A 15,698-nucleotide genomic window follows, 5' to 3' on the forward strand; every position below is an offset into this window, starting at 1 on the left:
GCCTGGGGAGAATGGGTGGGGTCAGACAGCAGAGGAGGGGTATAGGAGGAGCCTGGGCAGAGGGGGTGGGGTCAGAGAGGAGGGGTATAGGAGGAGCCTGGGCAGAGGGGGTATAGGAGGAGCCTGGGCAGAGGGGGTATAGGAGGAGCCTAGTCAGAGGGGGTGGGGTCAGAGAGGAGGGGCTTAGGAGGAGCCTAGTCAGATTGGGTGGGGTCAAATAGGAGGAGCCTGGGCAGAATGGGTAGAGTCAGAGAGGAGGGGCTTAGGAGGAGCCTGGGCAGAGGAGGAGGGGTATAGGAGGAGCCTGGGCAGAGGGGGTATAGGAGGAGCCTGGGCAGAATGGGTGGGGTCAGAGAGGAGGGGGTATAGGAGGCGCCTGGGCAGAATGGGTGGGGTCAGACAGCAGAGGAGGGGTATAGGAGGAGCCTGGGCAGAGGGGGTATAGGAGGAGCCTGGGCAGAGGGGGTATAGGAGGAGCCTGGGCAGAGGGGGTATAGGAGGAGCCTGGGCAGAGGGGGTGGGGTCAGAGAGGAGGGGTATAGGAGGGGGTATAGGAGGAGCCTAGTCAGATTGTGTGGGGTCAAATAGGAGGAGCCTGGGTAGAATGGGTGGAGTCAGAGAGGAGGGGGTATAGGAGGAGCCTGGGCAGAATGGGTGGGGTCAGACAGCAGAGGAGGGGCTTAGGAGGGGCTTAGGAGGAGCCTAGTCAGATTGGGTGGGGTCAGAGAGGTGGGGTATAGGAGGAGCTTGGGGAGAATGGGTGGGGTCAGACAGCAGAGGAGGGGTATAGGAGGAGCCTGGGCAGAGGGGGTGGGGTCAGAGAGGAGGGGTATAGGAGGAGCCTGGGCAGAGGGGGTATAGGAGGAGCCTAGTCAGAGGGGGTGGGGTCAGAGAGGAGGGGCTTAGGAGGAGCCTAGTCAGATTGGGTGGGGTCAAATAGGAGGAGCCTGGGCAGAATGGGTAGAGTCAGAGAGGAGGGGCTTAGGAGGAGCCTGGGCAGAGGAGGAGGGGTATAGGAGGAGCCTGGGCAGAGGGGGTATAGGAGGAGCCTGGGCAGAGGGGGTGGGGTCAGAGAGGAGGGGCTTAGGAGGAGCCTAGTCAGATTGGGTGGGGTCAAATAGGAGGAGCCTGGGCAGAATGGGTAGAGTCAGAGAGGAGGGGCTTAGGAGGAGCCTGGGCAGAGGGGGTATAGGAGGAGCCTAGTCAGATTGGGTGGGGTCAAATAGGAGGAGCCTGGGCAGAATGGGTGGGGTCAGACAGCAGAGGAGGGGCTTAGGAGGAGCCTAGTCAGATTGGGTGGGGTCAAATAGGAGGAGCCTGGGCAGAATGGGTGGGGTCAGACAGCAGAGGAGGGGCTTAGGAGGAGCCTAGTCAGATTGGGTGGGGTCAAATAGGAGGAGCCTGGGCAGAATGGGTGAGGTCAGAGAGGAGGGGTATAGGAGGAGCCTGGGCAGAGGGGGTATAGGAGGAGCCTAGTCAGATTGGGTGGGGTCAAATAGGAGGGGGTATAGGAGGAGCCTGGGCAGAATGGGTGGGGCCAGACAGCAGAGGAGGGGCTTAGGAGGAACCTAGTCAGATTGGGTGGGGTCAAATAGGAGGAGCCTGGGCAGAATGGGTGGGGTCAGACAGCAGAGGAGGGGCTTAGGAGGAGCCTAGTCAGATTGGGTGGGGTCAAATAGGAGGAGCCTGGGCAGAATGGGTGGGGTCAGACAGCAGAGGAGGGGCTTAGGAGGAGCCAAGTCAGATTGGGTGGGGTCAAATAGGAGGGGCTTAGGAGGAGCCTGGGCAGAATGGGTGGGGTCAGACAGCAGAGGAGGGGCTTAGGAGGAGCCTAGTCAGATTGGGTGGGGTCAAATAGGAGGAGCCTAGGCAGATTGGGTGAGGTCAGAGAGGAGGGGTATAGGAGGAGCCTGGGCAGAGGGGGTATAGGAGGAGCCTAGTCAGATTGGGTGAGGTCAGAGAGGAGGGGTATAGGAGGAGCCTGGGCAGAGGGGTTAAGGAGGAGCCTAGTCAGATTGGGTGGGGTCAGAGAGGAGGGGGTATAGGAGGAGCCTAGTCAGATTGGGTGAGGTCAGAGAGGAGGGGCTGAGGAGGAGCCTGGGCAGAATGGGTGGAGTCAGACAGCAGAGGATTGGTTTAGGAGGAGCTTAGTCAGAATGGGTGGGGTCAGACAGCAGAGGAGGGGCTTAGGAGGAGCCTAGTCAGATTGGGGTCAAATAAGAGGGGTATAGGAGGAGCCTGGGCAGAATGGGTATAGGAGGAGCCTAGTCAGATTGGGTGTGGTCAAATAGGAGGAGCCTGGGCAGAATGGGTGGGGTTAGACAGCAGAGGAGGGGTATAGGAGGAGCCTGGGCAGAGGGGGTGGGGTCAGAGAGGAGGGGTATAGGAGGAGCCTGGGCAGAGGGGGTATAGGAGGAGCCTGGCCAGAGGGGGTGGGGTCAGAGAGGAGGGGCTTAGGAGGAGCTTAGTCAGATTGGGTGGGGTCAAATAGGAGGAGCCTGGGCAGAATGGGCGGGGTCAGACAGCAGAGGAGGGGCTTAGGAGGAGCCTGGGCAGAATGGCTGGGGTCAGAGAGGAGGGGCTTAGGCGGAGCCTGGGCAGAATGGGTGGGGTCAGACAGCAGAGGAGGGGCTTAGGAGGAGCCTGGGCAGGAGGAGCGGGTATATGGGCAGAATGGGTGGGGTCAGAGAGGAGGGGGTATAGGAGGCGCCTGGGCAGAATGGGTGGGGTCAGACAGCAGAGAAGGGGTATAGGAGGAGCCTGGGCAGAGGGGGTATAGGAGGAGCCTGGGCAGAGGGGGTATAGGAGGAGCCTGGGCAGAGGGGGTATAGGAGGAGCCTGGGCAGAGGGGGTGGGGTCAGAGAGGAGGGGTATAGGAGGGGGTATAGGAGGAGCCTAGTCAGATTGTGTGGGGTCAAATAGGAGGAGCCTGGGTAGAATGGGTGGAGTCAGAGAGGAGGGGGTATAGGAGGAGCCTGGGCAGAATGGGTGGGGTCAGACAGCAGAGGAGGGGCTTAGGAGGGGCTTAGGAGGAGCCTAGTCAGATTGGGTGGGGTCAGAGAGGTGGGGTATAGGAGGAGCCTGGGGAGAATGGGTGGGGTCAGACAGCAGAGGAGGGGTATAGGAGGAGCCTGGGCAGAGGGGGTGGGGTCAGAGAGGAGGGGTATAGGAGGAGCCTGGGCAGAGGGGGTATAGGAGGAGCCTTGGCAGAGGGGGTATAGGAGGAGCCTAGTCAGAGGGGGTGGGGTCAGAGAGGAGGGGCTTAGGAGGAGCCTAGTCAGATTGGGTGGGGTCAAATAGGAGGAGCCTGGGCAGAATGGGTAGAGTCAGAGAGGAGGGGCTTAGGAGGAGCCTGGGCAGAGGAGGAGGGGTATAGGAGGAGCCTGGGCAGAGGGGGTATAGGAGGAGCCTGGGCAGAGGGGGTGGGGTCAGAGAGGAGGGGCTTAGGAGGAGCCTAGTCAGATTGGGTGGGGTCAAATAGGAGGAGCCTGGGCAGAATGGGTAGAGTCAGAGAGGAGGGGCTTAGGAGGAGCCTGGGCAGAGGGGGTATAGGAGGAGCCTAGTCAGATTGGGTGGGGTCAAATAGGAGGAGCCTGGGCAGAATGGGTGGGGTCAGACAGCAGAGGAGGGGCTTAGGAGGAGCCTAGTCAGATTGGGTGGGGTCAAATAGGAGGAGCCTGGGCAGAATGGGTGGGGTCAGACAGCAGAGGAGGGGCTTAGGAGGAGCCAAGTCAGATTGGGTGGGGTCAAATAGGAGGGGCTTAGGAGGAGCCTGGGCAGAATGGGTGGGGTCAGACAGCAGAGGAGGGGCTTAGGAGGAGCCTAGTCAGATTGGGTGGGGTCAAATAGGAGGAGCCTAGGCAGAATGGGTGAGGTCAGAGAGGAGGGGTATAGGAGGAGCCTGGGCAGAGGGGGTATAGGAGGAGCCTAGTCAGATTGGGTGGGGTCAAATAGGAGGGGGTATAGGAGGAGCCTGGGCAGAATGGGTGGGGCCAGACAGCAGAGGAGGGGCTTAGGAGGAACCTAGTCAGATTGGGTGGGGTCAAATAGGAGGAGCCTGGGCAGAATGGGTGGGGTCAGACAGCAGAGGAGGGGCTTAGGAGGAGCCTAGTCAGATTGGGTGGGGTCAGAGAGGAGGGGTATAGGAGGAGCCTGGGCAGAATGGGTGGAGTCAGAGAGGAGGGGGTATAGGAGGAGCCTGGGCAGAATGGGTATAGGAGGAGCCTAGTCAGATTGGGTGAGGTCAGAGAGGAGGGGTATAGGAGGAGCCTGGGCAGAGGGGTTAAGGAGGAGCCTAGTCAGATTGGGTGGGGTCAGAGAGGAGGGGGTATAGGAGGAGCCTAGTCAGATTGGGTGAGCTCAGAGAGGAGGGGCTGAGGAGGAGCCTGGGCAGAATGGGTGGAGTCAGACAGCAGAGGATTGGTTTAGGAGGAGCTTAGTCAGAATGGGTGGGGTCAGACAGCAGAGGAGGGGCTTAGGAGGAGCCTAGTCAGATTGGGGTCAAATAAGAGGGGTATAGGAGGAGCCTGGGCAGAATGGGTATAGGAGGAGCCTAGTCAGATTGGGTGTGGTCAAATAGGAGGAGCCTGGGCAGAATGGGTGGGGTCAGACAGCAGAGGAGGGGTATAGGAGGAGCCTGGGCAGAGGGGGTGGGGTCAGAGAGGAGGGGTATAGGAGGAGCCTGGGCAGAGGGGGTATAGGAGGAGCCTAGTCAGATTGGGTGGGGTCAAATAGGAGGAGCCTGGGCAGAATGGGTGGAGTCAGAGAGGAGGGGGTATAGGAGGAGCCTGGGCAGAATGGGTGGGGTCAGACAGCAGAGGAGGGGCTTAGGAGGAACCTAGTCAGATTGGGTGGGGTCAAATAGGAGGAGCCTGGGCAGAATGGGTGGGGTCAGACAGCAGAGGAGGGGCTTAGGAGGAGCCTGGGCAGAGGGGGTATAGGAGGAGCCTAGTCAGATTGGGTGGGGTCAAATAGGAGGAGCCTGGGCAGAATGGGTGGGGTCAGACAGCAGAGGAGGGGCTTAGGAGGAGCCTAGTCAGATTGGGTGGGGTCAAATAGGAGGAGCCTGGGCAGAATGGGTGGGGTCAGACAGCAGAGGAGGGGCTTAGGAGGAGCCAAGTCAGATTGGGTGGGGTCAAATAGGAGGGGCTTAGGAGGAGCCTGGGCAGAATGGGTGGGGTCAGACAGCAGAGGAGGGGCTTAGGAGGAGCCTAGTCAGATTGGGTGGGGTCAAATAGGAGGAGCCTAGGCAGAATGGGTGAGGTCAGAGAGGAGGGGTATAGGAGGAGCCTGGGCAGAGGGGGTATAGGAGGAGCCTAGTCAGATTGGGTGGGGTCAAATAGGAGGGGGTATAGGAGGAGCCTGGGCAGAATGGGTGGGGCCAGACAGCAGAGGAGGGGCTTAGGAGGAACCTAGTCAGATTGGGTGGGGTCAAATAGGAGGAGCCTGGGCAGAATGGGTGGGGTCAGACAGCAGAGGAGGGGCTTAGGAGGAGCCTAGTCAGATTGGGTGGGGTCAGAGAGGAGGGGTATAGGAGGAGCCTGGGCAGAATGGGTGGAGTCAGAGAGGAGGGGGTATAGGAGGAGCCTGGGCAGAATGGGTATAGGAGGAGCCTAGTCAGATTGGGTGAGGTCAGAGAGGAGGGGTATAGGAGGAGCCTGGGCAGAGGGGTTAAGGAGGAGCCTAGTCAGATTGGGTGGGGTCAGAGAGGAGGGGGTATAGGAGGAGCCTAGTCAGATTGGGTGAGCTCAGAGAGGAGGGGCTGAGGAGGAGCCTGGGCAGAATGGGTGGAGTCAGACAGCAGAGGATTGGTTTAGGAGGAGCTTAGTCAGAATGGGTGGGGTCAGACAGCAGAGGAGGGGCTTAGGAGGAGCCTAGTCAGATTGGGGTCAAATAAGAGGGGTATAGGAGGAGCCTGGGCAGAATGGGTATAGGAGGAGCCTAGTCAGATTGGGTGTGGTCAAATAGGAGGAGCCTGGGCAGAATGGGTGGGGTCAGACAGCAGAGGAGGGGTATAGGAGGAGCCTGGGCAGAGGGGGTGGGGTCAGAGAGGAGGGGTATAGGAGGAGCCTGGGCAGAGGGGGTATAGGAGGAGCCTAGTCAGATTGGGTGGGGTCAAATAGGAGGAGCCTGGGCAGAATGGGTGGAGTCAGAGAGGAGGGGGTATAGGAGGAGCCTGGGCAGAATGGGTGGGGTCAGACAGCAGAGGAGGGGCTTAGGAGGAGCCTAGTCAGATTGGGTGGGGTCAAATAGGAGGAGCCTGGGCAGAATGGGTGGGGTCAGACAGCAGAGGAGGGGCTTAGGAGGAGCCTGGGCAGAATGGGTGGGGTCAGAGAGGAGGAGCCTGGGCAGAATGGGTGTGGTCAGACAGCAGAGGAGTGGCTTAGGAGGAGCCTAGTCAGATTGGGTGGGGTCAGAGAGGTGGGGTATAGGAGGAGCCTGGGGAGAATGGGTGGGGTCAGACAGCAGAGAAGGGGCTTAGGAGGAGACTAGTCAGATTGGGTGGGGTCAGAGAGGTGGGGTATAGGAGGAGCCTGGGCAGAATGGGTGGGGACAGCAGAGGAGGAGCCTGGGCAGAGGGGGTGGGGTCAGAGAGGAGGGGTATAGGAGGAGCCTGGGCAGAGGGGGTATAGGAGGAGCCTGGCCAGAGGGGGTGGGGTCAGAGAGGAGGGGCTTAGGAGGAGCCTGGGCAGAGGGGGTATAGGAGGAGCCTGGCCAGAGGGGGTGGGGTCAGACAGCAGAGGAGGGGCTTAGGAGGAGCCTGGGCAGGAGGAGCGGGTATATGGGCAGAATGGGTGGGGTCAGAGAGGAGGGGGTATAGGAGGCGCCTGGGCAGAATGGGTGGGGTCAGACAGCAGAGGAGGGGTATAGGAGGAGCCTGGGCAGAATGGGTGGGGTCAGAGAGGAGGAGCCTGGGCAGAATGGGTGTGGTCAGACAGCAGAGGAGTGGCTTAGGAGGAGCCTAGTCAGATTGGGTGGGGTCAGAGAGGTGGGGTATAGGAGGAGCCTGGGGAGAATGGGTGGGGTCAGACAGCAGAGAAGGGGCTTAGGAGGAGCCTAGTCAGATTGGGTGGGGTCAGAGAGGTGGGGTATAGGAGGAGCCTGGGCAGAATGGGTGGGGTCAGACAGCAGAGGAGGAGCCTGGGCAGAGGGGGTGGGGTCAGAGAGGAGGGGTATAGGAGGAGCCTGGGCAGAGGGGGTATAGGAGGAGCCTGGCCAGAGGGGGTGGGGTCAGAGAGGAGGGGCTTAGGAGGAGCTTAGTCAGATTGGGTGGGGTCAAATAGGAGGAGCCTGGGCAGAATGGGCGGGGTCAGACAGCAGAGGAGGGGCTTAGGAGGAGCCTGGGCAGAATGGCTGGGGTCAGAGAGGAGGGGCTTAGGCGGAGCCTGGGCAGAATGGGTGGGGTCAGACAGCAGAGGAGGGGCTTAGGAGGAGCCTGGGCAGGAGGAGCGGGTATATGGGCAGAATGGGTGGGGTCAGAGAGGAGGGGGTATAGGAGGCGCCTGGGCAGAATGGGTGGGGTCAGACAGCAGAGGAGGGGTATAGGAGGAGCCTGGGCAGAGGGGGTATAGGAGGAGCCTGGGCAGAGGGGGTATAGGAGGAGCCTGGGCAGAGGGGGTATAGGAGGAGCCTGGGCAGAGGGGGTGGGGTCAGAGAGGAGGGGTATAGGAGGGGGTATAGGAGGAGCCTAGTCAGATTGTGTGGGGTCAAATAGGAGGAGCCTGGGTAGAATGGGTGGAGTCAGAGAGGAGGGGGTATAGGAGGAGCCTGGGCAGAATGGGTGGGGTCAGACAGCAGAGGAGGGGCTTAGGAGGGGCTTAGGAGGAGCCTAGTCAGATTGGGTGGGGTCAGAGAGGTGGGGTATAGGAGGAGCTTGGGGAGAATGGGTGGGGTCAGACAGCAGAGGAGGGGTATAGGAGGAGCCTGGGCAGAGGGGGTGGGGTCAGAGAGGAGGGGTATAGGAGGAGCCTGGGCAGAGGGGGTATAGGAGGAGCCTAGTCAGAGGGGGTGGGGTCAGAGAGGAGGGGCTTAGGAGGAGCCTAGTCAGATTGGGTGGGGTCAAATAGGAGGAGCCTGGGCAGAATGGGTAGAGTCAGAGAGGAGGGGCTTAGGAGGAGCCTGGGCAGAGGAGGAGGGGTATAGGAGGAGCCTGGGCAGAGGGGGTATAGGAGGAGCCTGGGCAGAGGGGGTGGGGTCAGAGAGGAGGGGCTTAGGAGGAGCCTAGTCAGATTGGGTGGGGTCAAATAGGAGGAGCCTGGGCAGAATGGGTAGAGTCAGAGAGGAGGGGCTTAGGAGGAGCCTGGGCAGAGGGGGTATAGGAGGAGCCTAGTCAGATTGGGTGGGGTCAAATAGGAGGAGCCTGGGCAGAATGGGTGGGGTCAGACAGCAGAGGAGGGGCTTAGGAGGAGCCTAGTCAGATTGGGTGGGGTCAAATAGGAGGAGCCTGGGCAGAATGGGTGGGGTCAGACAGCAGAGGAGGGGCTTAGGAGGAGCCTAGTCAGATTGGGTGGGGTCAAATAGGAGGAGCCTGGGCAGAATGGGTGAGGTCAGAGAGGAGGGGTATAGGAGGAGCCTGGGCAGAGGGGGTATAGGAGGAGCCTAGTCAGATTGGGTGGGGTCAAATAGGAGGGGGTATAGGAGGAGCCTGGGCAGAATGGGTGGGGCCAGACAGCAGAGGAGGGGCTTAGGAGGAACCTAGTCAGATTGGGTGGGGTCAAATAGGAGGAGCCTGGGCAGAATGGGTGGGGTCAGACAGCAGAGGAGGGGCTTAGGAGGAGCCTAGTCAGATTGGGTGGGGTCAGAGAGGAGGGGTATAGGAGGAGCCTGGGCAGAATGGGTATAGGAGGAGCCTAGTCAGATTGGGTGAGGTCAGAGAGGAGGGGTATAGGAGGAGCCTGGGCAGAGGGGTTAAGGAGGAGCCTAGTCAGATTGGGTGGGGTCAGAGAGGAGGGGGTATAGGAGGAGCCTAGTCAGATTGGGTGAGGTCAGAGAGGAGGGGCTGAGGAGGAGCCTGGGCAGAATGGGTGGAGTCAGACAGCAGAGGATTGGTTTAGGAGGAGCTTAGTCAGAATGGGTGGGGTCAGACAGCAGAGGAGGGGCTTAGGAGGAGCCTAGTCAGATTGGGGTCAAATAAGAGGGGTATAGGAGGAGCCTGGGCAGAATGGGTATAGGAGGAGCCTAGTCAGATTGGGTGTGGTCAAATAGGAGGAGCCTGGGCAGAATGGGTGGGGTCAGACAGCAGAGGAGGGGTATAGGAGGAGCCTGGGCAGAGGGGGTGGGGTCAGAGAGGAGGGGTATAGGAGGAGCCTGGGCAGAGGGGGTATAGGAGGAGCCTGGCCAGAGGGGGTGGGGTCAGAGAGGAGGGGCTTAGGAGGAGCTTAGTCAGATTGGGTGGGGTCAAATAGGAGGAGCCTGGGCAGAATGGGCGGGGTCAGACAGCAGAGGAGGGGCTTAGGAGGAGCCTGGGCAGAATGGCTGGGGTCAGAGAGGAGGGGCTTAGGCGGAGCCTGGGCAGAATGGGTGGGGTCAGACAGCAGAGGAGGGGCTTAGGAGGAGCCTGGGCAGGAGGAGCGGGTATATGGGCAGAATGGGTGGGGTCAGAGAGGAGGGGGTATAGGAGGCGCCTGGGCAGAATGGGTGGGGTCAGACAGCAGAGGAGGGGTATAGGAGGAGCCTGGGCAGAGGGGGTATAGGAGGAGCCTGGGCAGAGGGGGTATAGGAGGAGCCTGGGCAGAGGGGGTATAGGAGGAGCCTGGGCAGAGGGGGTGGGGTCAGAGAGGAGGGGTATAGGAGGGGGTATAGGAGGAGCCTAGTCAGATTGTGTGGGGTCAAATAGGAGGAGCCTGGGTAGAATGGGTGGAGTCAGAGAGGAGGGGGTATAGGAGGAGCCTGGGCAGAATGGGTGGGGTCAGACAGCAGAGGAGGGGCTTAGGAGGGGCTTAGGAGGGGCTTAGGAGGAGCCTAGTCAGATTGGGTGGGGTCAGAGAGGTGGGGTATAGGAGGAGCCTGGGGAGAATGGGTGGGGTCAGACAGCAGAGGAGGGGTATAGGAGGAGCCTGGGCAGAGGGGGTGGGGTCAGAGAGGAGGGGTATAGGAGGAGCCTGGGCAGAGGGGGTATAGGAGGAGCCTGGGCAGAGGGGGTATAGGAGGAGCCTAGTCAGAGGGGGTGGGGTCAGAGAGGAGGGGCTTAGGAGGAGCCTAGTCAGATTGGGTGGGGTCAAATAGGAGGAGCCTGGGCAGAATGGGTAGAGTCAGAGAGGAGGGGCTTAGGAGGAGCCTGGGCAGAGGAGGAGGGGTATAGGAGGAGCCTGGGCAGAGGGGGTATAGGAGGAGCCTGGGCAGAGGGGGTGGGGTCAGAGAGGAGGGGCTTAGGAGGAGCCTAGTCAGATTGGGTGGGGTCAAATAGGAGGAGCCTGGGCAGAATGGGTAGAGTCAGAGAGGAGGGGCTTAGGAGGAGCCTGGGCAGAGGGGGTATAGGAGGAGCCTAGTCAGATTGGGTGGGGTCAAATAGGAGGAGCCTGGGCAGAATGGGTGGGGTCAGACAGCAGAGGAGGGGCTTAGGAGGAGCCTAGTCAGATTGGGTGGGGTCAAATAGGAGGAGCCTGGGCAGAATGGGTGGGGTCAGACAGCAGAGGAGGGGCTTAGGAGGAGCCAAGTCAGATTGGGTGGGGTCAAATAGGAGGGGCTTAGGAGGAGCCTGGGCAGAATGGGTGGGGTCAGACAGCAGAGGAGGGGCTTAGGAGGAGCCTAGTCAGATTGGGTGGGGTCAAATAGGAGGAGCCTAGGCAGAATGGGTGAGGTCAGAGAGGAGGGGTATAGGAGGAGCCTGGGCAGAGGGGGTATAGGAGGAGCCTAGTCAGATTGGGTGGGGTCAAATAGGAGGGGGTATAGGAGGAGCCTGGGCAGAATGGGTGGGGCCAGACAGCAGAGGAGGGGCTTAGGAGGAACCTAGTCAGATTGGGTGGGGTCAAATAGGAGGAGCCTGGGCAGAATGGGTGGGGTCAGACAGCAGAGGAGGGGCTTAGGAGGAGCCTAGTCAGATTGGGTGGGGTCAGAGAGGAGGGGTATAGGAGGAGCCTGGGCAGAATGGGTGGAGTCAGAGAGGAGGGGGTATAGGAGGAGCCTGGGCAGAATGGGTATAGGAGGAGCCTAGTCAGATTGGGTGAGGTCAGAGAGGAGGGGTATAGCAGGAGCCTGGGCAGAGGGGTTAAGGAGGAGCCTAGTCAGATTGGGTGGGGTCAGAGAGGAGGGGGTATAGGAGGAGCCTAGTCAGATTGGGTGAGCTCAGAGAGGAGGGGCTGAGGAGGAGCCTGGGCAGAATGGGTGGAGTCAGACAGCAGAGGATTGGTTTAGGAGGAGCTTAGTCAGAATGGGTGGGGTCAGACAGCAGAGGAGGGGCTTAGGAGGAGCCTAGTCAGATTGGGGTCAAATAAGAGGGGTATAGGAGGAGCCTGGGCAGAATGGGTATAGGAGGAGCCTAGTCAGATTGGGTGTGGTCAAATAGGAGGAGCCTGGGCAGAATGGGTGGGGTCAGACAGCAGAGGAGGGGTATAGGAGGAGCCTGGGCAGAGGGGGTGGGGTCAGAGAGGAGGGGTATAGGAGGAGCCTGGGCAGAGGGGGTATAGGAGGAGCCTAGTCAGATTGGGTGGGGTCAAATAGGAGGAGCCTGGGCAGAATGGGTGGAGTCAGAGAGGAGGGGGTATAGGAGGAGCCTGGGCAGAATGGGTGGGGTCAGACAGCAGAGGAGGGGCTTAGGAGGAGCCTAGTCAGATTGGGTGGGGTCAAATAGGAGGAGCCTGGGCAGAATGGGTGGGGTCAGACAGCAGAGGAGGGGCTTAGGAGGAGCCTGGGCAGAATGGGTGGGGTCAGAGAGGAGGAGCCTGGGCAGAATGGGTGTGGTCAGACAGCAGAGGAGTGGCTTAGGAGGAGCCTAGTCAGATTGGGTGGGGTCAGAGAGGTGGGGTATAGGAGGAGCCTGGGGAGAATGGGTGGGGTCAGACAGCAGAGAAGGGGCTTAGGAGGAGACTAGTCAGATTGGGTGGGGTCAGAGAGGTGGGGTATAGGAGGAGCCTGGGCAGAATGGGTGGGGACAGCAGAGGAGGAGCCTGGGCAGAGGGGGTGGGGTCAGAGAGGAGGGGTATAGGAGGAGCCTGGGCAGAGGGGGTATAGGAGGAGCCTGGCCAGAGGGGGTGGGGTCAGAGAGGAGGGGCTTAGGAGGAGCCTGGGCAGAGGGGGTATAGGAGGAGCCTGGCCAGAGGGGGTGGGGTCAGACAGCAGAGGAGGGGCTTAGGAGGAGCCTGGGCAGGAGGAGCGGGTATATGGGCAGAATGGGTGGGGTCAGAGAGGAGGGGGTATAGGAGGCGCCTGGGCAGAATGGGTGGGGTCAGACAGCAGAGGAGGGGTATAGGAGGAGCCTGGGCAGAATGGGTACGGTCAGAGAGGAGGAGCCTGGGCAGAATGGGTGTGGTCAGACAGCAGAGGAGTGGCTTAGGAGGAGCCTAGTCAGATTGGGTGGGGTCAGAGAGGTGGGGTATAGGAGGAGCCTGGGGAGAATGGGTGGGGTCAGACAGCAGAGAAGGGGCTTAGGAGGAGCCTAGTCAGATTGGGTGGGGTCAGAGAGGTGGGGTATAGGAGGAGCCTGGGCAGAATGGGTGGGGTCAGACAGCAGAGGAGGAGCCTGGGCAGAGGGGGTGGGGTCAGAGAGGAGGGGTATAGGAGGAGCCTGGGCAGAGGGGGTATAGGAGGAGCCTGGCCAGAGGGGGTGGGGTCAGAGAGGAGGGGCTTAGGAGGAGCTTAGTCAGATTGGGTGGGGTCAAATAGGAGGAGCCTGGGCAGAATGGGCGGGGTCAGACAGCAGAGGAGGGGCTTAGGAGGAGCCTGGGCAGAATGGCTGGGGTCAGAGAGGAGGGGCTTAGGCGGAGCCTGGGCAGAATGGGTGGGGTCAGACAGCAGAGGAGGGGCTTAGGAGGAGCCTGGGCAGGAGGAGCGGGTATATGGGCAGAATGGGTGGGGTCAGAGAGGAGGGGGTATAGGAGGCGCCTGGGCAGAATGGGTGGGGTCAGACAGCAGAGGAGGGGTATAGGAGGAGCCTGGGCAGAGGGGGTATAGGAGGAGCCTGGGCAGAGGGGGTATAGGAGGAGCCTGGGCAGAGGGGGTATAGGAGGAGCCTGGGCAGAGGGGGTGGGGTCAGAGAGGAGGGGTATAGGAGGGGGTATAGGAGGAGCCTAGTCAGATTGTGTGGGGTCAAATAGGAGGAGCCTGGGTAGAATGGGTGGAGTCAGAGAGGAGGGGGTATAGGAGGAGCCTGGGCAGAATGGGTGGGGTCAGACAGCAGAGGAGGGGCTTAGGAGGGGCTTAGGAGGAGCCTAGTCAGATTGGGTGGGGTCAGAGAGGTGGGGTATAGGAGGAGCTTGGGGAGAATGGGTGGGGTCAGACAGCAGAGGAGGGGTATAGGAGGAGCCTGGGCAGAGGGGGTGGGGTCAGAGAGGAGGGGTATAGGAGGAGCCTGGGCAGAGGGGGTATAGGAGGAGCCTAGTCAGAGGGGGTGGGGTCAGAGAGGAGGGGCTTAGGAGGAGCCTAGTCAGATTGGGTGGGGTCAAATAGGAGGAGCCTGGGCAGAATGGGTAGAGTCAGAGAGGAGGGGCTTAGGAGGAGCCTGGGCAGAGGAGGAGGGGTATAGGAGGAGCCTGGGCAGAGGGGGTATAGGAGGAGCCTGGGCAGAGGGGGTGGGGTCAGAGAGGAGGGGCTTAGGAGGAGCCTAGTCAGATTGGGTGGGGTCAAATAGGAGGAGCCTGGGCAGAATGGGTAGAGTCAGAGAGGAGGGGCTTAGGAGGAGCCTGGGCAGAGGGGGTATAGGAGGAGCCTAGTCAGATTGGGTGGGGTCAAATAGGAGGAGCCTGGGCAGAATGGGTGGGGTCAGACAGCAGAGGAGGGGCTTAGGAGGAGCCTAGTCAGATTGGGTGGGGTCAAATAGGAGGAGCCTGGGCAGAATGGGTGGGGTCAGACAGCAGAGGAGGGGCTTAGGAGGAGCCTAGTCAGATTGGGTGGGGTCAAATAGGAGGAGCCTGGGCAGAATGGGTGAGGTCAGAGAGGAGGGGTATAGGAGGAGCCTGGGCAGAGGGGGTATAGGAGGAGCCTAGTCAGATTGGGTGGGGTCAAATAGGAGGGGGTATAGGAGGAGCCTGGGCAGAATGGGTGGGGCCAGACAGCAGAGGAGGGGCTTAGGAGGAACCTAGTCAGATTGGGTGGGGTCAAATAGGAGGAGCCTGGGCAGAATGGGTGGGGTCAGACAGCAGAGGAGGGGCTTAGGAGGAGCCTAGTCAGATTGGGTGGGGTCAGAGAGGAGGGGTATAGGAGGAGCCTGGGCAGAATGGGTATAGGAGGAGCCTAGTCAGATTGGGTGAGGTCAGAGAGGAGGGGTATAGGAGGAGCCTGGGCAGAGGGGTTAAGGAGGAGCCTAGTCAGATTGGGTGGGGTCAGAGAGGAGGGGGTATAGGAGGAGCCTAGTCAGATTGGGTGAGGTCAGAGAGGAGGGGCTGAGGAGGAGCCTGGGCAGAATGGGTGGAGTCAGACAGCAGAGGATTGGTTTAGGAGGAGCTTAGTCAGAATGGGTGGGGTCAGACAGCAGAGGAGGGGCTTAGGAGGAGCCTAGTCAGATTGGGGTCAAATAAGAGGGGTATAGGAGGAGCCTGGGCAGAATGGGTATAGGAGGAGCCTAGTCAGATTGGGTGTGGTCAAATAGGAGGAGCCTGGGCAGAATGGGTGGGGTCAGACAGCAGAGGAGGGGTATAGGAGGAGCCTGGGCAGAGGGGGTGGGGTCAGAGAGGAGGGGTATAGGAGGAGCCTGGGCAGAGGGGGTATAGGAGGAGCCTGGCCAGAGGGGGTGGGGTCAGAGAGGAGGGGCTTAGGAGGAGCTTAGTCAGATTGGGTGGGGTCAAATAGGAGGAGCCTGGGCAGAATGGGCGGGGTCAGACAGCAGAGGAGGGGCTTAGGAGGAGCCTGGGCAGAATGGCTGGGGTCAGAGAGGAGGGGCTTAGGCGGAGCCTGGGCAGAATGGGTGGGGTCAGACAGCAGAGGAGGGGCTTAGGAGGAGCCTGGGCAGGAGGAGCGGGTATATGGGCAGAATGGGTGGGGTCAGAGAGGAGGGGGTATAGGAGGCGCCTGGGCAGAATGGGTGGGGTCAGACAGCAGAGGAGGGGTATAGGAGGAGCCTGGGCAGAGGGGGTATAGGAGGAGCCTGGGCAGAGGGGGTATAGGAGGAGCCTGGGCAGAGGGGGTATAGGAGGAGCCTGGGCAGAGGGGGTGGGGTCAGAGAGGAGGGGTATAGGAGGGGGTATAGGAGGAGCCTAGTCAGATTGTGTGGGGTCAAATAGGAGGAGCCTGGGTAGAATGGGTGGAGTCAGAGAGGAGGGGGTATAGGAGGAGCCTGGGCAGAATGGGTGGGGTCAGACAGCAGAGGAGGGGCTTAGGAGGGGCTTAGGAGGGGCTTAGGAGGAGCCTAGTCAGATTGGGTGGGGTCAGAGAGGTGGGGTATAGGAGGAGCCTGGGGAGAATGGGTGGGGTCAGACAGCAGAGGAGGGGTATAGGAGGAGCCTGGGCAGAGGGGGTGGGGTCAGAGAGGAGGGGTATAGGAGGAGCCTGGGCAGAGGGGGTATAGGAGGAGCCTGGGCAGAGGGGGTATAGGAGGAGCCTAGTCAGAG

Source organism: Lissotriton vulgaris, chromosome 7, assembly GCF_964263255.1.
Source record: "Lissotriton vulgaris chromosome 7, aLisVul1.2, whole genome shotgun sequence".
NCBI lineage: Eukaryota > Metazoa > Chordata > Amphibia > Caudata > Salamandridae > Lissotriton > Lissotriton vulgaris.